Below are 19,965 nucleotides of genomic sequence, written 5' to 3'. Positions count from 1 at the left end.
TAATAATATATTATTTGCCTTTTGATCTCTGTTGACATCTTCACTGGATGTACAAAAGCAGTGATGGGTAAAACTGCTGGTGCATAAGCAAAAATCAAAGCAGAGCACCAAAACGTGTTAGCAACCATTGTATTCTTCACTACTATGTTTGCAGTGGAAAAAAAATGATTCTGCTTTCACGTAAAGTTGTCCTGATGAAGCAGGAAGAAAAGATTAATCTTATTCAATCTTCACTTTTGAGTACCTTTGTTTGTTTTACTATGCTATGTGACAAAATTGGAAATAAAGGATAAAGTGCCTCACCTGCACACTGAAGTATGGTGATTGTCTAAAAACGAAGGTGTGCACTTATTTGAGTTCAAACTAAACTAGATATGCTTTTAATGGGACACTCTTTTCATTGAAAAAATGACAAATTATAGTTATCCAGACACGGGTATTTGGGAGACATTTTCTCAAAATTAACAAAGTCAGCCTGTTACCTGAAAGAACACGACTGTGGAATTTGTTGCTAATAATAGAATTTAAGCTTTCAAGTAAAATTAGATTTTTGAAAACTTATCTGTGTCTGTCACCAGGAGCTTGACTGCTTCCCAGTATTAAAACTATTTTCTGATAAGATTAGTGGTATAATGAATATAATTTTTTGATATAGGGTCATTATATCATTATATGTTATAGATGTAATATGTTTATGTATAACATTACAGATTATATATTAGATGTGTAAAAATCTTGGAAAATCTTGGAAGACTTGCACAATACAATGAATTAGCAATTTACCTACTCAAGGGTAAAAGATCCATTCAAAGTGCCAAAAGGTGACAGCATTTCAGTGTACAAATGCATGGGAAGATTCATTGATATGGTTTCATATTCCATATTGCAGCTGATCCTTAAGAAACAGTGCTTGTCAGGTTGTGATTGTGTCATGATTATCTAAAAAAGGTATTAAAACACTCTTCCCTCTTCCAACTACATATCTGTTTGAAGCAGGATTTCATTCATATGTTTCAATGAAAACAACATATTGGAACAGATTAAATGCAGATTAAATGTTGAACAGATCAAAATCAGATTAACTAAGAGAATCCAACTGTTCTTCTATTATGAGATTTTTTTTTGTTTTAGAAAATAAGGCTGTTTTCACAAAAGATTTTAATTATGTTGACATATAAAGAAAAACCTATTTTAAAATAAATTAACAAATACTTTTAAAATTTTAAGTTGTTGGATGCCTGGGTGGTTCAGTCAGTTGAGCATCTGACTTTTGATTTTGGCTCAAGTTACGATCTCAGCCCCGTGTCAGGCTCCATGCCCAGCACGTGAATCTGCTTGAGGTTCTCCCTCTCCCTTTGCTCTTTGCCCCTGTTCATGCTCTCTTTCTCTCTCTCTTTCTAAAATAAATAAATACATAAAATCTTTAAAAGAATTTTAAGTTGCAGTTTCTAGTATGGTAAATATTTATCATTGTAACCTACATAAACAAAAGTACTTTGAAGTCCTCAGTAATTTTTAAGTGTGTTAAGGGGCCCTAAGACCAAAGAATTTGAGAAGCACAGTTTTTTATTTTAAGAACTGGATCAGGGCACTTGGATGGCTCATTAAATGTCTGCTTCTCTCAGGCCATGATCCTAGGGTCCTGGGATCAAGCCCCATGTCAGGCTCCCTGCTCAGTGGGAACCCCTCTTCTCCCTCTCTCTCTGCTGCTTCCCCTGCTTGTGCTTGTTCTCTCTCTCTCTTTCTCTCTCTCTGTCAAATGAATAAATAAAATCTTAAAGAAAAAAGAACTGGATAAAACTAAATCCTACCATAGCTATTATCATCAATGTAGTAGGAATAATATATTGAACTGAAATTAGAGGCACTTTATTGAGTGATCAGGTAACCAATTTTCTATGTAACCAGTTTTTACATGCTGGTCATATGACATCTGTTACTAGAATGTGAATAATAATCATCTGGGGGACAATTATTGGAAATAGGGAAAATATCTGATAGTTAAGATTGCACTTACTTGAAACATCATTTTAGGTGTTTTTATAATTTTAACTTTCTTTAATTCTACAATGAATGAGTAAAATTTTGCTGTGGAAGTACAAATAGTTGCTAATTTGATATTAAAAATTTTAAAGACAGAAGGTATATTCTTGCTTCAACCTTCGTTTGCATTTCTGATCATGACTTTTGTCTGCTTAGACATACAGATCTTCTGCACATTCACAGAGAAAAGCAGGTCTAAATTCCTTAGCATGCTTTCAAGGACCTTTGCAACCAGGCATTGACGCTCACCAGCCTTATTTGCCACTTTTATTCCATCTTTCCCTTCTTTATCCATTTCCGCCAATCTCCCATCTCCCATCACTTGTTTTGTACACCAGCCATGTTAAATTTTTTCTAAACACGCTTTTTTTCCTTCACATGCCTTGGGACTTAAATATATATATATATATATATATATATATATATATATATATATTTGTATACAAATATATATGTATTTGTGTATTTGTATAGGTGTGTGTGTGTGTATATATTTATTTATTTATTTATTTATTTATTTATTTATTTGAGAGATAGAGAGACCAGGGGTGGAGGGAGCAGAGGGAGAGAATCTCAAGCCGACTCCCTGCTGAGTGTGGAGGCAGCCATGGGGACATGGAGCTCCATCTCTCTACCCTGAGATATTGACCCCAGCTGAAACCAGGAGTATGACGCTCAATTAATTGAATCACCCAGGTGCCCTGTCTTGGGATTTTATTTTTAAGATTATTTATTTATTTATTTGAGAGAGAAAGAGAATGAGAGAGAGCATATGGAGGCAGGAGTAGGGGAAGAGAGAGAAGGAGAGGGACAAGTGGACCCTGGCATCGTGACCTGAGTGGAAGACAGATGCTTAACTGACTAAGCCACCAGGCACCCCTGGCCTTGAGACTTTTTATACCCTATTTCCTCTTCTGGAATGTTTTTATTTCCCTTTTCCTCTATTCAACAAATTCTTATTCATCCCTCAAGATCAAGGGTTATGTACCTCCACTGAGGAGCCATTTTTCATCCATCTATTCATTCAACAAATGGGAGATGCTAGGCAGTGGTAGACTAAATCATACATGGTTCCTGTATTCATGCATCATGTAAATAATCACACAAATGAAAGTTGGCAATTGTGGTGAAAGCTGCTCTAGGAGAGATTCAGTATGCTGTAAGAGTTTCAATGAAACAATTTGTCCTGGTCAGGAAGGTCGGTGGAGGCTCCCATGAGGAAGTAACACTTCATGTAAGCACTGAATAATGATGGGGATAAAAAAGAGGAGAGGGAAGGAAAGTGCCCTACATGGGTAAGGGCATTTGGCAAGAGGGGGCATATGGATACTAGAGACTAGAAGAAGAGCACTGGGTTAAGTGGAGGTACGGAGGGAGGGAGGACATTGAATTGAGAAAGGAGGTAGAATCCAAAGCAAGCAGAACTCTGCACGTTAATGAGTTTCATCTTTAACTTAAGAGATTTACAAAACTATTAAAAGCTGAAAGGATGATGGAGTCTCAGATTTGCATCTCGAAAAGACCACTGTGGCTGTTAGAGAGGAATAGACTAAATAGAGGATAGAGTTAATATAGGGAGATCAGAACTGAAGTTAGTGTGATAATCTAACAGCACAGTGTTGGTGGCCTGGATGAGGAAGATGAGGGAAAGTGGGTGGATTTCAGTGATGTTTAGGCAATGAAATTAATGGGCATGGTGATGAACTGCAAGTATCAGGTTAGAGAGGGTGTGTTAAGGATGGTACCTAGGATTCTAGCTTATGCAACTAAATTCATGAAGAGGCCATCTACTAAACTAAGAGGGCCCTGAAGGAGGTCCAGGCTTAGGAGGAAGCTCCTGACTCCTCCAGGAAGAGATAGTAAATGCTGTGGCCCTACATTTGCTACAGAACTCTCATTTTTGTAAGGACATTTGTCTATTTTCTTTTCTTTTCGTTTCTTTTCTTTTTTTTTTTTTTTTGGTTGATGTTTCCCTTTCCACAGTGGTGGGATCCACTATTGTGTGAGCCTTTATAGAAGACAGAACACAACCACCCAGTCTAGAAAGCAGAGGTAGAACCTGCAACTTCTGCCCAGCCCTGACACAGAGGTCTTAAGTAAATTGGGCTGTGGCAATTATTTGCTTCCATATAGAACCTTGACTTTAGAGAAGTGAAAAAAAATGAACTTATAGTTGATTTCAAATACATTCATGTTCAGTAGTGGCCATGGAAGTGACCAGCTGGGGTAGCAGTAGTGCTAGAGGTAGTGTTCTAATTATAAACTTCGGTATGAATCGTGCTTCTCAACCTCTCTTGATGACTACCTATTTTCTAAATTTGCTTCCATGGCCTTTTAATTGAACATCAATTGATGATGCTAGCTAACATCTCCTGAATGTTTCATATGAGTCAGGCACTGCTCCGATCAGTTCACATATATTCGCCATTGTAATCCTTCTAAGTGACATATACTGCTGAAGACTTCATAGACAAATGAGAGTATGAAGCATAGAGTGGTTAAGGAATTGCCATAGAAGCCCTATAGCTAGTAACTAAGAAGGACAGAATGGAGGACTTGGAGCCTGGCTCCGGAGCTAGCCTTCTTATTAAAGATGGATTTTGTGGCTTATAAACAGAAATCTTGACTGTACATTTGGTTCTGTGGTCTCTTTCCCTCTGGAAGCTCCAAACATGTTAAGGGCAACGATGGGGGTATTGCTCTTAGCACCTGGCACAGTGCAAATGCAGTAAGCATTCAGAGCACTCAGGGTAGCAGCAGGAATATTTCCCCCAAGATTCAGCTCCCCTCCCTTTTCTGCAAGCATGTGTATTACTCCTACTTGCCTCTGCTCTACTGCTGCACAGAGCAGGGTCCCCAGCCCCACACTCTTTGGTAAATGCTTTCTCTGCTTCATGGCACTTGTCAACCCAGGGCTGCAGGTGCCAAAGCAGGAATGAAAGCTCCTATTGTACAAAAATCCATGCAAAGGATCTGTGTTGAGGTTTGTGTGGGGACAGGGGAATGCTAAAAGCCAGCTGACAACACAACAGGACAGAGTGAAACTATGTGGTTTCGATTCCCTGAGAGCAGGAAGCTCATTTGTTCAGAGCAGCTGAAACAGTTAGGAAACCACACAGCGTCCGCATTCCATGTGAAGCAAACGCTGTGTCCCCAAAGCCAGTGAAGCAGCAGTCCCTGAAGGTGATACTGTCCCAGCCAAGCTCTTCCCCTCCCTGGGGACTTCCTGTTGCATAAGGAGCCTTTCAGTGCTGGTTTGGGAAAGGGTGAAGAGGGTTGAGTTTGAGATGGAGTTTCTGATTTGGAAGATCCTGAAGATTGAGGGCCCAGGGCCAAGGGGCCCTGGGGTTACTCAGTGGCCTCTAGCTTACCAAGGTGGGACATGGTCTAGTGTGGTGTCCCTGAACCTTCCTCACCAGACAGCATGCAGCTGCAGGGTTTCCCAGACATTCTTGGATAACTTGTGATCTAAAAGCCATTCAGACTGGTTGGAGAGACAGATTGTTCCTGTCCTAAATATCTGGGGAGTTTGTAAGGGTCCCCTTTAGTCCAGAGACTAAAGGCAGTGCTGAGCTGTCCCTGCAACTTTCTTTCTATTTCTAAGAACAAGTCAGGATCTGAGAGAGTCTATGTATGTCTGTGGTTGTAGATTCCTATTCCCCTTCACCACCACCCTCACTTTTCTTGCGGGAGGTGCAGGCCATACCATTTCAGTGTCTGTGGTGCTCTCTGCTGGCAGCTGCAGTCTTTTTGTTCCTGGAATGGGAGGCCTCTGTAATCCTGCATAAGCCACTCCTCCTGAGTCCTGGTACCATGGAAAGCAAATTAGAGAGGATTTGGTCAACAGCCAGTGTCTAGACCTTCCTATTCCTGGAAGCACTTCTTTTGCCCATGTAAGAGTCAATTACCCTTCCCATAAAGATTCAATCATAATTAAAACTAACCCCTCTCTCTTGTCTTCTCAGTAGCTGACTCTCTGGAGTTGTAATGCGCTCCCAACTGGGCCAAAGCTGTAGCTCATCTCCTACACGCAGGAGGCCTTGCAGGCAAATCAGGCTTATGTTTCTCTGTGTTTTGTATTTGTTTTTAAATTTTGTTTTGTTTTTCCAAATGGTAGAGCCAAGGACAGTGGTGCCATCTGGCATGGGCATGGGTCATAGAGGGAAGAAAACAGTTTCTCCCCCATAATTTTCTGGCCCTAGGTGGGCCAGACCACCTAGGTTCAAATTCTGCTTCTGTCACAAACACCCTCACCCTAAATAAATATTAAATCCAGGTGAAAACAGCATGCTTACTATGCAAATGCAGCTTTAAGACACATATCCTGGCCCTCACCTTCCAGCCAAATCGCTACCATCCAACCCCATGATGCAAAAATTCTTGATACTGCCAGAACCACAGTATCAGAGATGAGAACCAGTTTCAAAAGTTCAGAATCCATACCACCACTTGTTTTTCATTAACTGACTTTGTTAATGCCTGTCAATCGCATGTTGCCCTCAGAATGGCTGTTCCTCCTCAATTTCTGTCAATAATGAGAGCTCATAAAAGAACAGTAGTGGGAAACCAGTTAACTTTCTTCAAGCAGAGATACATTGGAAAGGCTGAGAATGCATTAATCTAAAAGAAAATATATTCACGAACTTATTTTAAATTAAAGTTTTAAGATTGTAATGTGAGAAAAGTAATGTGCAGAAAATTATTTGTAAAAAGAGGGGGGAAGTGGAACACCTGGGTGGCTCCCTTGATTAATCATTCAACTCGTTCGTGGCTCAGGTCAAGATCTCAGGGTTGTGAGGTTGGGCTCCATGTTGAGCACAGAGCCTGCTTAAGATTCTTTCTCTCTCTCCCCCTCTGCTCCTGCCCCTAAAACAAAAAAGGGGAGGTGGAAGAGGAAGGAGGGAATACATATATGTGTATGTATATATGCCTATATCTTGCATATGAATAAAATGTCTAGAAGGATATCCAAGATTAATAACAACATCGACTTTGTAACAGTTACTCTTCTAAGCATTTTACATATATTAACTTACTTTTAATCCTCATAAAAACTCTATGAAGGAGCTGTCATTATTATGCCCATTTTTCAGATAAGAAAACTGAGGCACAGAAGGGTTAAGTGTTCTGGCTGAAATTACAAGTCTGGAGAGTGCAGAGTCAGAATTAGAGCTCAAGACACCTAAGGGCTGCCCCTAGGAAAGAGAACTCATTGGCTGAAGGATGAGAGCAAGGAGGGAGAAATCTAGTTTTATGCTTCTTTGTGCCTTTTGGATTTTGAATTATATAAATATGATATATATATTATATGAATAAAAGAATAAAAACTTAATAATGAACATTTTAAATAAAATATAAAATTTAAAATAACTTAAAGAATTACACCAACCAAGAGATTCAGTAGTAACACAGTGGTTAAGAGCACAGAACCGGGGCCAGACCACCTAGGTTCAAATTCTGCTTCTGTCACTAAAACTGGCACAAATTTGTATCCTCTCTGTGCCTCTTGGGGTTATTATTTTGAGGATTAAATAAGTTAATACGTGTGAAGGTCTTAGAAGAGTGTGTTGATACATACTGAGTGCTAAGTATTAACTATCATCATCTAAAATAAAAAACCTAAACTTATTCAACAGTCAGTGAATCCTGAACATTTTACTGTATACCAGACACTGAGCATTTACTGTATATGTACCAGGCACCAAAGGGGCTATGGAACTGGAAGATAGCATCCTTCAGTGATGGAGTTTGGTGTCCTGGGCACTAGATAGCGTCTTGCTGCTTGGGTGATACAGCTGATACCCAGCCCCAAAAGTCTTCCCCAGCCTTGCTTCTTTCTCAAATCTTATGCCTCATTGAACACCCAGCAGAAAGTATCATTACTAGTTGATACTTTCTCTGCTCTTATTTACACTCATGTGACATCTTTTCCAAGAGGTACAAGATAATTTTACTATAGTTTATGAAAAGACATCACCAACTGAAACTGTTTCCCTGCTGCATGTGGCCCAACTGAGCTCATCTGTCTAGCAAGTTAAAGTAGACCGTAATGAAGACATACATGCTGGGTTCCAAGACTTCCATGAAAATAGACAATATTCTCTTTATGTAAGCTCCAAGAGGGCAAGAATTTTGTCTCTTCATTGTTATAGTCCCAATATTTACAATAAGACCTGGTATATATCTGGTGCTTAATAAATACTCATTGGATGAATGAATGAATGAATGAATGAATGAGTAAAATAATGATAGACCCACAAGGCAAATTATTTTAATTTAAATTCACTTAAGAATAGAGGGAATTGAGACTTAAGGGGGTTATTTAACCTACTCAGGGTCCTCAGAACTAAAATGCATCCTCAGGTTTGTGTGGCTTTGAATCCTGCCCTCTTCTAATGCCAGATTGAATCATAGCAATAACCCCTGGCTTTATCTAGCAGAATAAAAAGGGCTGTGTTACTGGACTTAAATTTGGTTTGGCTTGATTTGGTTGTGCTGTCCTCTCTCAGGATCAAGCGTTTGTTATCACTGTTCCCATGTTCTGCAGTGCTTGTGTGTAGGTCGCCTTTTGCCCCAGGCATGCCACTCACCTCCATCAGAGAAAAGACAGGTGCTGTGGAGGAGGGCCAGCATTTGTGGACCAAAGCAACAGGACAGGGGCTTCCAGAAGTTCCAAAACTATCCCAGTACTGCGGATTAACATTCAGGAAAAGTGCAAACTTCACCAAGGCAAGGATTTCTATCTACTTTGATGTGATGATCACCAAGCTCCTAGATTATCATTCGGGACTCAAAAACTATTTTTTCAAGGAATGAGCAAATAAATGAATAAGGCAGTGGATGAGGAAGAGGGAAAAAAGGAGGAAAGAAGTTCGACAAAGTGCAATAGAACAGGAGAGATGACTGTGTATAAGAAGAAGAATATAAATCTTAGGGAATGGTGAATGCTTTTTTTCCTCTTTATTTCTGAAGGATGCATTTTACTGGTACAAAGAAAAAAATTGGGCTGAAGGACTAAAGAAGGTTTTTGTTTTGGAATTAGCCACACCTTGGTTCTAAATAATTTCTATAGCTGAAATGGTCAATTTGAATATTCTCTTACCAATCTCTTTATGCCTAACTTTTCACAAATTAAAATGATTTGCCATGTATTGGTGAACATCAGAGAAGTGGTCATAAGAAAAACTAATGAGAAGAAATAAGAAATCCCTTTCTGTTACTTTAATGAATGATTTTGAAGCTCTCACACTGATTTGGGTATATTAGTCATCAATAGCATGACCAGTAGGAATGTTGCTCAATTTGTAAATAATATTTGCCTAAGTGCACTTAATCACAAGCTTCTGTGTCCAAAGCTTGTTTCAGTATTGCTGCATGACTTTTCTCCCTGTGGACTGCCCTTTGAACCAGGATGTCTAGTTCTTGAGTTCTGTCCATAGAGGTTAACTATCTCATAAGCCCTACAGACCAAGGAGAACCTGATGTAAAATGTCCCGGCCAGACAGTGGGAATGCATGGAACACCACCAACAATCATTGTTTTTGGATAGAAGTCAATGTCATGTTCAGTCTTTGGTTCTGCTTGACCAAAATCCTATAATACAGCGGTGGGTTGCTTTTTCCAACTGTCATAACCAGAAGAGTTTTTCCAGGCTACCAAGTTGAAGAGCAGAGGGCTTAAGAAAAAGTCAAGTAATACAGCCAAGAGGTAGCCTCTAGGTCAGCAGGGAGGTGCTGTGGTTTCTGGTCCCAGGTCTGATCTGGACTCTGTGTGACTTCAACAAAGGCTCTTACCTCTTTTTTTGGATATAAGTGTGTTTGTTGGAAAAGAAGAAGATCACACTGAGCCTCTCTAAAGAACAACAGAATTAACTACTTGCTTATTTACTTCAGTGACCAAGACCAGTTCTATCATTTGTTAAGTGGAGACAGAACTTTCTACTGAGGTGACAGATGTAACTCATGATTCATAAACTGGCAGTGTCCTGATAGTTCCTGAGCAGTGTTTCATTCTCATTAGGCTGCTTTGAATGGAGAAGAAAGAACATGAAAAAGACTAATAAATTATTTAATCAGTCACAAAGACCACACCATTTAATTGAGAACAGATACTGAGTTCTTGTCTTTTCATTTGATGTCCCAAATTATTTGTTCATGAGACCACAGGTAATTTGCTAAAGAGAGTCATGCCTGCTGACAACTACTTTGCTTAGAAATATGCCCTGTGCTCCCATTTCAAATATTGCATCAGTAAGAAAGAAAACATTTCATTGAAAATTCCCTTGTGTTTTCCACTCCATCACTTATGATTAATTTTTTTCATGAAGAACGGGGTGTCACCAAAATTTCAAAAATATTTTCCAAGTGTTTTCCATAATACAAAGGCTAATTTTTCTGAGGCTTTTATCTTGAATCACCCAAGCTAACTTCCAAGTGCATTTTTATGTAGTTTTGGAAGTATCTTCCTCTGCTTTTCATTACATTTTCCTAATTTTTGCCAAACTGATTTTGAAATTATAAGAGAAAAAATCTAGCTACTTCAAAATCAGTTAGTGTATGGCCATATATGTCTGGCAAGCAGATTCACAGTAGTTTAGGTTATAGAATGTCTTTTAATGTTTGTGAATTGCATATAAAAAGGCACTTATATGCAGAATAAATATTCTAGTAGAGAAGTAACATGATCATCCATCTATGATTTGTTAAGAACTTTTGAAAATTCTCACTCTGTTTTTTTCCTCATTCCCTTCTCACTGCTTTGGGATGATTAATATACTATCTCCCATTTTTTTTTATGATCTGGAAATTATAAAATTACAACATTGTGCTTTTCTGTTTGAGCACAAATACTTCAGCAATTGATGGCATTCAGTAGTGAAAAAAGTGAAACGTTATTTATATATTCATATAAACTGTTTATGTTAATATTACAATAAATACATAAATGCCTTCTCCCCAATTTATACTTATCAAGAGGAAATGGCATCCAAATCCATGTCTGCTTAGAGAATGCCCATATGAAGAGCTACAAGGCAAGTTTATTATTGTGTAACTTCCTATTTGCAGTCAGTGACTGGATTTATTTAATTTTAGCTCAAATGACCTAGAAGTAATGCAAGTGGAAAGAGAAAAGGGATAGCATTTCACATACGCATCAGCTCATTGATATCTTTACACATATGGATCAGGGGCAGATTTTTGTTTTGATTTGTCTCACCCCTATGCTGAATAGCAGGGCAAGAAAGAAGCAACTCTAGCCCTGAGTGTACGTAAGCTTTGAATCATTCTACATTAAAGTGAATTTTATTTAATTATTTTCTTCAAATTCTGTGACAAAGCAAGTGGTCCTTGCCAGTTGTGTTGATGGTAGGAAGATAGCAAAGAAAAGAGAAGAAAACAGATGTTACAGAATTTTCAAGGTCGCTCAGGGGAGCTTACCCTTCTCCTCCCTCATTCTCTCATTATCCTTCTCAAATGGCACCTAAAATAACCAGATGAACTAGGCCCAAGAATGAACCTAGTGAAATCTCACCAAAGAAAACTTGTAGACCAGGGACTCAGTGGGAACATTTCAGACTGTTCCACTGGTCTAAAGCTGCATCATCCTACTGGCTCTAACTTTGCTACTTACATCTTGGTTACTGCACTCTCCTAAGAGAAAACATTTTTTTAATTTCTTTTTTTTTTTTGGACAAGTGGGCATTTTGGTAAATAGGAACATACCTACAAGAAAAAAAAAAGGTGCAAGGATGTGAACATAAAATTAACAAAAGAGGAAATATAAGTGGCTACAGAATTTTTTTTAAAGCTACTCAGATCTAGCTTTAAAATGACAGGACAGCATTGGACATTTCTCCATCTCCCAGATATCACTGCAAAGCAAGAGGGGAACAAAAACCAGGCATGCTAAATCCATCTGATTAAACTAACAGACTTTTAAAACTCTGAACCACAAATAGGATGAAAAGCTGCCTAAAAACTGTAATAGGCAATAAGAACATAGGGAGATGCGAAGCCTGCCTGCGCTGCAGGCTTTACAGAAGCTGGTGGAGCACAGTTCCACTTCCTGCGGCACAGCCTAAGGGGAAAAACAACAGGCTTCCTTTTGCCACAGTGGGAGTGAAGTGTGCAAGATGGTAACAGACTTCCTTGGATTTTCTTTCATGGAAAATCTAAAAAATGTAAGGCAATGTGACAAAACAAGAAATTATACAGGGAAGGCACACTTGTCAGAGCAGTTTATAAATAAGGCAGTAGAGAAGAAAAGTTTGTTACACTGTGAGTAATCCTACAGGATACCTCTCAGTTTAGTCATAATTAGAGGCTAAAAATATTCATCCATTCCCATACCATGTGCCATAAAGAGAAATCATTTTTTTCCTGGAAACAGAACCATAGCTACACATCTACATAAACATGAAATAAACAGTCTAGTCAGAATTCACCTCATTCATATATGACTAACACTCAATAGGAAATCACAGAATTTAGAATTTTTAAAGGTGTGGGAGTGAGAAAGAAATAAGGGGGAATAAATGATAGGTAAATAAAACTAACTGCCAAAGAAAAAAGCATATATTAAAAAAATGAAAACTCTATTGCCGTGAAATTTAAAAATTAAAGATGTCTGTCTCTAACAGTGTGACTGACTAGATACCTTGTCTGATCCTCTCATTAGAAACAACTAACCAGGCTGGATAAAACATAGATTTTTTAAAATAAAAATTAGTCCATGAACTGACAACAACATGAAAACTAGTGAAAATGGGAATCCAGAAAGATAGGTGGGACATTGAATCTGGCTTTGCTTCCAATGAATCTGTAAAACCACTTCATTTTTTCAGTCCCTCAAGATGCAGAAGAAAAGAGAACAAGCCTGGAACTGCCATAACATGGAGGTCTTAAGAAGACAAACTCCCATTAACATGATACCTCAAATGATGTGATGTAAAAGTGAACTGGCAAAAATTCACCACTCACCCATTGGGAACAGTAAACTGAGGGGGAAAAAAAGTCTTCCTTAAGATTCCATAACTACAAAAATTCCTCACATGAATTGGAAGCTCTAATTTGTACTATATGTGTGGTCGAAACCCCAAACCAAACCAAAGACAGACAAACAAACAAACAAACCCTTAAGCTAGTGGTTCTTGAAATACTGCCCCTGAAGCTACTGTATTCACATCACCTAAAAAGTTGTGAGACATGCCAAATTTACGCCCCTCATCAAACCAAATGAATCAGACACTCAGGGATTGGGGCCTAGGAATCTGTTTTCAACAACTCAGTCAGTTGACTTTGGTGTATGCTAACATTTAAGAACCATTGCCTTAAGCTAAGATTTTAGTTTAAGTTGCTGCTGGGTTGATACACTAAAAAACATAAAACATTGCTAAGAGAAATTAAACTCTATCTGAATAAATGGAGAGAGTTATCATGATCATAAGTGAGAAAACTTAACATCATTAAGATGTTAGCCTCCACAAACTGACCTGTAGAATCAATAAAATCTCAAAAAAAATTCCAAAATATTTTTTATGTAGATGTTGATATTCTGATCCTATTTTTTTCGGGAAACACACAGAATCTAGTATACTCTAAATAATTTTCCAAAAGAAGGGAAGAGTAAGAGGACTTTTCTGATAGGAAGGCTCACTATAAAGCTAAGACTATGTTTTACTGACATGAGGGTGCACACAGATAAGTAGAACAGAATAAGAGTCTAGAAATAAGCCCAAGTGCATATGACCAACTGATATTTGACAGAGGTGCCAGGACAATTCAGTGAATAAAGAATTATCCTTTGGTAAATGGTACTGAAAACATCAGATAGACTTATGTAAAAGTACCAGCCATAACCCTTATCCCATACTACACTCAAAAATTAAGTTAAAGTGGATCATCGATCTAAATTTAAAACTTAAAAATCACAAAACTTCTAGAATAAAACTGGAGAAAAATCTTTGTGAACTTATGTTATAAAAAGAGTTCTTAAGGGGTGCCTGGGTGGCTCATTAGGTAAAGCATCTGACTCTTGATTTTGGCTCAGATCAAATCAGGGTCACGATCTCAGGGTTGTGAGATAGAGCCCTGTTTTGAGCTCTACGTTGGTCTCTGCACTCAGTGGGGAGTCTTCTTGAGATTCTCTCCCTCTCCTTCTGCTTCTCCCCCTGCTCATGTGCATGTTCTCTCTTTAAAATAAATAAATCTTAAAAAAGAAAAGAATTCTTAGAATACAAGAAATAGAGATTATAGAAGAAAAATACAAGAATTATACTTCATCAAAAGCAAAAATTTTTACTCTTTAAAAGATACCATTAAGTAAATAAAAAGAAACCAGAGACTGAGAGAAAACTCATCAAATTACACATTTATAATTAATCAATTTTCTTATAAATTCATGAATTTATATATTCTTAAACACTTAAAACTGATGAATTGTTATTATTCACCAATAAAGTTTATTTTTAAAAATTAGGTATTTAAAGCAAAACATGAGATCAATTATAAATGTTTATGCAGTAAACTCCAGAACTTCTAATATATGAAGCAAACTTTGATAGAATTGAAGGAATAAAATAATAATAAGAGACTGCAATACTCCACTTTTAATAAAGGATAGAACAACAGACAGATGAGGGGTTCTTGAGTGATGGAGTTAGTTAACCATCCAGCTCCTGGTTTCAGTTCAGGCTGTGATCTCAGGGTCATGAGACTCACTTCTGCATGGGGCTCTGGACTCAGTGCAGAGTCTGCTTAAGGCTCTCTCTCTCTCCCTCAACCCTCCTCCTATGCACACACACACTCTCTCTCTCTCTCTCTTTTATTTCTCTCTCTTGAATAATTTTTTAAAAAAGAACAGACAGATGCTCAGTAAGGAAATTAAGGACTTGCACAACACTGTAGATACGTTGGACCTGACAGACGTGTCCAGATGCTCTACTCAATAAAAGCAGAGCATATGTTTTTCTCAGCTGTGCGTGGTATATTCTATCAGCCACAAAAGACATTGAAGAACCTTAAATGCATATTAGTAAGTGAAAGAAGACAACCTGAAAAGGCTAAATACTGTATTATTTCAACTATATGATTTAAGGATTCAGAAAAAAACTACCACTTAAAAAATACACTATACTATTTTATACTGTTTATATGTTTTTATTTATTTAATCATTCCCGTATACTTAGGTATTTAAGATGTTGGTTTTGTCTGTTTGCTATCATAACTAATTAGGGTTCCTGGGAACATTTTTCTTGCCTGTTACCTGGTTTTATATGGTCTTAAGTGTCAATGTTAATGTTCTTGGTTGCATTTACTTTCCCCACTGATGCTTTGTATTAGCTGGGTGACTTTTCAGTGCCAGATACCATCAGCAAAAGCTAGTTATATCTTTATTTGCTATAACAGTCCAAGGACATGTATTTCTATTTGAATTTTGATAACTTACTTTTGGTGTTCAGCTGTGGGATAATATTGTATGGGTTAGCTTTTTAAAGATTCTACAGTTACAAACATTGAGAGAGGAATAAGATAATTTCACTGAGAAGAAACTATTCTGTTTTTCCAACTATGGTAAATATCTTCAGATTTGTTAGAATAGACTCCTCTTTTGGCTGCACTAAGGTCTTTTTTAAAAAATTATTTATTCATGAGAGACACAGAGAGAGAGAGAGGCAGAGACACAGGCAGAGGGAGGAGCAGGCTCCATGCAGGGAGCCCGAGGTGGGACTTGATCTCAGGACTCCAGTATCATGCTCTGAGTCAAAGGCAGACACTTAACCACTGAGCCACCCAGGCATCCCTATACTAAGGTCTTCATTTGAAAAGGATGGTTTTGGCTGAAACCTTTAGCTCATTTTTAACTATAGCATGTCTGAGTATTTTTCAGGCCATCTCTCTTTTTTCACCTAAAGTCAGGTGAATTCTATGCAGGAGATAATGAATGAAATTATAAGAGAGGGAATACTAATCCAATGTCTAAATTGAGGGTGGGCCTCCTGAGTTCTCTCTATACATCTCCCCTGATCATAAAATCCCTGGAGAGAAAGATTACATAATTTGTCTTGTTCAGTTGGATTTAATAGCTCTTGGCTTCTTGAGTAGCAAGAGACCCATGGGGAGAGAAGCTGAGCCAGGGAGGCTCCAGCCATGGCCTAATAACCCCAATGCTAGGCCTCAGGCACCAGCTGACCTCTGGGAATGAGAGTCTGGTATTCTCTTTTAGTCTGTACTCCAGTGTCAGCTCACATTGGCCAGTCTTTTTAAGGCTGTCTCCCTACTTGAGTGGCCTTATTCCAATTTTTTTCTTATTTAGGGAATTTCCCTTTTTCCCTCCATGTCCTAATAGGGAAACCTCCCTTTATCCTTGCTCAACCTTCACTGACTTTTGAGACAGCTTAAGCAACCTCCCTTATCTTTTCTCATGGAAATATCCTCTGTCTGGATGGTTATGTGCACACAGAGATGATTAATGGTTCTATTTGATATCATATTGTATTGTATAGATACGTTGTAAGTATCCAGGCCTGTACTGAGATTTTTGGAGGTGTGTCAGTGGGTCTGATTCCTTGGACTATGACTCACTTAGTCTAGATGAGGGCATCATTAGCATTTGTGAGGAATAAGCTCATGCCCTAAGGAAAAGGTGGGTCAGGTTGAATGACGCGCCACTATATACTGTAGCAGGTACCCAGGATCCTATATGATTTGTGCATAGAGGAGGACCCTCTTGCAGTTGTGAATATGGCAAGAGCTAATGGTCTAGGAAGGCATGGAAGACTAAAGGAACAATTTTCTGGGTTTTTGGTGTTTATACCAGCTGCCAATATTTTCATCTTAATTTTTGGTCTGATTTTTTCATCTAATGACTTCCAGGCCTGACCTGTGCCCTCTTAGTTGTGCTGAACTGAGATTACTCACTGTGTTTGACTTTATTTGTAGTATTTCAAGATCTTGTGCTTCAGTCTCAAGGGCTTTGGAATCCTCTGAGCTGGCTGTAGAACTATAGAAAGTAAATGAAAGACAAAATTATAAGGAAACAAGTCCTTAGCCAAGTCCTCTTGCTCCATCCTGAGAAGGACTTATTTTACCTCTAGTCAGTAATCAAATGTGGGAAAGAGAAGAATGGCAATAGTAAAAACTCACGAACTCCTTATAGTACTGACAAGGGTCTTACTAGTTCTGCTCTGAAAACTCTTTCCTTGAAGGAGTGGACTGATCACTTCCCCTGATTATCTTGTCTCTATTTAAGAGTTTAGAAAGAATTCATGGTGGCAAAATGACCTTGCAAAGTCAAACATTATGTTTAATCTAAGGGATGACTGAGTGAGCTGTGGAAATGAAATATTCATGTCCTAAACCCAAGAGAAAGTCAATCAATTGTGGTTTTGTTGAACACATTGACTTATGTCTCTCAAAGGAGCAAGCAAAACTTATCATAGTGATCTTTGACCCCCAGAACTGTTCATTGCTTTCTATTTATTAAATAGTTGAAGTCACATGCCTGAGTTCCTGGCCTCATTGAACATGAATAGTCCAGCTATGGGACATGATTATATCCAATGTGGAACAGTAGACATCTCAACAAGCCTTTCCAAGCTATAATAGCTGAGAAAACAACAAGAGTTCAGAAATCTTGATGATCCAGGACCTCAGACAACCCTAGACAAGAAGCTCTTTCTGTAGCAGTTACCCTATCTCTCCCTTCCATTGGAGTCTCTCCAGAATATTCCTTTTTAAAAATCTTACTTAGAAAGAGTTTGCATGTGAGAATTCTCAAAAAGGTAGTGTAAGTTGAGATACAGATCATTTTTCTGGAAGAAACTTACACAAGGTTTCAGGAACACTTTCAAGTTAAATATTCTTTGCTCCCTTAATATAAACATGGAAAGATGCCTTACTAATGTAAGGATTTCCACTTCCTTTCACAAATACCAGCAACATATACTCTCCTGGACTCCAAAGAAGGCATGAGTTTTATTTTTGAAGATGTTGCTCTGAATCCTTTTGGGAACCAAGGAGGGTATAAGTACATAAAATATTTCCAAGGATCGTGAGTGCACCTCAAGATAAGCATGTGGCATGTCTGTATGATTTCTTTCTAAATGGTAACAATTCTAGGTATATGTTTTTTGACTGGAGTTACTCATAGAAATGGCAGTCACTTTGTCAATGTGAATATTTACTTTGTGTCTGAATATTGGGGCACATGACAGAATGAAGCAGTACGGACATAAAACCATGTCAAGAAAGAGCCAAAGAAATGTGACTTGGAGAGTGACCCGTATCAAGAAAGGAAGAGGGTAGATGGTGCCTGTGGAAGTTGACCTTGTAAAGAAGAGAATAGTCAGAAAACTCAGGTAGGGAACATTTCTCCAGAAGGATGAATGATGATAGGAAAGTTGTAGTGCCTTGAGGTAAAACTAATGAGGGGTGGCGGGGATCCCTGGGTGGCTCAGAGGTTTGGTGCCTGCCTTTGGCCCAGAGCATGATCATGGAGTCCCAGGATTGAGTCCTACATCGGGCTCCCTGCATGGAGCCTGCTTCTCCCTCTGCCTGTTTCTCTGACTCTGTGTGTGTGTGTGTGTGTGTGTGTGTGTGTGTGTCTCATGAATAAATAAATAAATCTTAAAAAGCAACAAAAACAACAACAAAAACCAACAACAACAACAACAACAACAACAAAAAAACCTAATGAACGATACCATAAGCGTGACAGTGCTGTGTGGTGTGGAGGTACCTTGTGTAGAGCCTGTGGTTCCCCTTTAGGAAAGTAGTTCTTGGATGAGAAACAGCTCACAGTGCCTGAAGCCCTGAAAACTCCTTATAGAGGAGCTTTACTAAGCAGAATGAACAGAAAGATTTGTCCCAATGGCAATCCATAGGAGAAAATCTTGTTTACTCCTTGTTTGGTAGCAGTAGGGCTGGTCAGAAGCTAAAAGACCAAGTTCCAATTTTTGCCCCCAGAGAAGGTTCCCACCAGAAACCATAGGTGAGGGTTGCAAATTCCATCTAATGTGACTATTCTTCCTAAAAGGCTATCTGTGGTAAGCCAACCTTCCCCCTTGAGTGATAAAAAGTAGAGTTTATATTGTCATTGCTTGTCTTTTTTTTTCTCTAATTATAGGGACTTACAAATTAAATATTAATTAATAAGCTTTTATACACTTCAATTTCCCTTTAGAAAATATACTCATAATTTCTTAATTTTGTAGGCATAGAGACTAGCAAGACCTAATAATGTCACATTCCAGTAGAAAAATGTGTTGCTAAGCTTCAAGTTTATTCCTTATAAAAAGGTTGCAACGCACAAAACAATTACAGAGTTTGTGTATCGCTGCCCATCTTGGTGCCAAGAGGAGCAAAGGGAGAAGGTAGTAGGCGTTGCCCAGTGGCTACTCTATTTGCAAGGAAGCTGCTAGTCCCATGCTGTTCTCCACTTTCTGTGTTCATGGCATGGGCTAATAGAACTTTCTCTCTTATATCTGGAGGCTATGAATAATAAAAAGGATAACAGAGAAACACTCATTTTAAATTGTATAGATTCTATCAAGTGGCCTTCGTCTTCCTCATGTATATCTTTTTTGACACATATTAGGAAGTGTCTCTAATCTCTTTGAATTGTCTACATAGAGTGTAAGTACTTTTTTTTTTGGTGGAGCTGAGTAAATATTATGGACTCACAAAATAAGAAAACGTGTAATCATGGCTATAGTTGCAGGTGAGAAATAAACATTGTTATAGCTACTTGCAAAGTGATTTATAATTTGTAAAGCGCTTATGTGTGCTTACTTACATTATACTTTCAGGTTTTCTGAAGAGTACTCATTTTCATTTAATGCAATGTTCCTGGCAGGAGCTGGAGAAAAGCTTATGGCCACGAATGACCTCTACCTTTCTGTTTTCCTGTTGCTTCACTCCAGC

The 19,965-nt window shown here is 38.3% G+C and overlaps 1 long non-coding RNA gene across 2 annotated transcripts in view; it reads right to left on the bottom strand.

Annotated features, from left to right (window-relative positions):
• The window catches only part of LOC112676146 (uncharacterized), a 45,881-nt gene that overhangs the window by 9,701 nt on the left and 16,215 nt on the right, over positions 1-19,965 (bottom strand). Inside the window, exons 2-4 of one of the 2 annotated variants that reach the window (XR_004810688.1) lie at positions 16,963-17,044; positions 11,674-11,765; positions 5,750-5,848 (exon numbers count right to left, since the gene is read on the bottom strand). This is a non-coding gene — a long non-coding RNA (uncharacterized LOC112676146). The remainder of the gene's footprint in view (positions 1-5,749; positions 5,849-11,673; positions 11,766-16,962; positions 17,045-19,965) is intronic. The other variant, XR_003146320.2, reaches the window with a different exon arrangement.

This window comes from Canis lupus, chromosome 30 (assembly GCF_003254725.2).
Source record: "Canis lupus dingo isolate Sandy chromosome 30, ASM325472v2, whole genome shotgun sequence".
NCBI lineage: Eukaryota > Metazoa > Chordata > Mammalia > Carnivora > Canidae > Canis > Canis lupus.
The sequence above is the reverse complement of the archived record's forward strand: the minus strand, read 5'-3'. Positions and strand labels throughout refer to the sequence as shown.